Source organism: Brienomyrus brachyistius, unplaced genomic scaffold, assembly GCF_023856365.1.
Source record: "Brienomyrus brachyistius isolate T26 unplaced genomic scaffold, BBRACH_0.4 scaffold44, whole genome shotgun sequence".
NCBI classification, from domain to species: Eukaryota; Metazoa; Chordata; class Actinopteri; order Osteoglossiformes; family Mormyridae; genus Brienomyrus; species Brienomyrus brachyistius.
In genome coordinates, this window is record NW_026042319.1 from 2,492,441 (window position 1) to 2,493,276 (window position 836).

The window sequence follows — 836 nt, forward strand, 5'->3', positions numbered from 1 at the left end:
TATGTGATTAATTTTGCTGGGGGTGCGGGCTGTTTGAACCCAAACGCAGTCAACAAAAATGCAAGTTATAAGGGTTAATGGCTTGGCATACATTAAGCTGCTTATTCCACGGATAATACATTTTTGTAACTAAACATTATTTTCTCGTTTACAAGACAAAAACACAATACACAAACTTTCTTCTGCCGACAGTGAAACATTTCACTTCGATGCGACCCAAGCCACCATTGTTAATTTGAAAATGCTCTGTCATTGAGACCATAAGCCAGGCGTTAGTTCAAAATTGCTGTTTCCATTGATTGATATTGTGATTTTTGTCTGCAATTGTAAGTGACATTAGTTAGAATTTAATATTTTAATCACACACTGATGTACTCTGCTGATTCTCCCGGCCGGCACTGTGTAGGCAAGTTGTAATTTACCGTTTTAACCAAGCACATCTGAGAATTCAACAGTGCCGTGGCATGAGGGGTGACACCCTTAAGGCTGATTATTCATGCCATGGGGGGGGGGGGCACGAATGCTACATTACACTTGACCAGCCTGACTTTCTCCAGGCAAAAATTCAGGCCTGTGAATCAGCGACACACGCAGGCAGGCCTCTCTGGATGGAAGCCACAGCTAACTAAACGCGACAGGGAAAGAAAATAACGCACATAAACATGAAAACCGATGTGAAAGCGGCGTGAGAAGCTGGGGCACCTGACAGAGTGAAGCACAAAAACCTGACATGACGGTTTTATTGACAGATACATCGACATGCAGGACACAGCGAAAAGAAAAAGCGTTCACAGCATCCTCAAGTGCAGTGGCTCGAAGAGTGGGCAGTGGGGGGG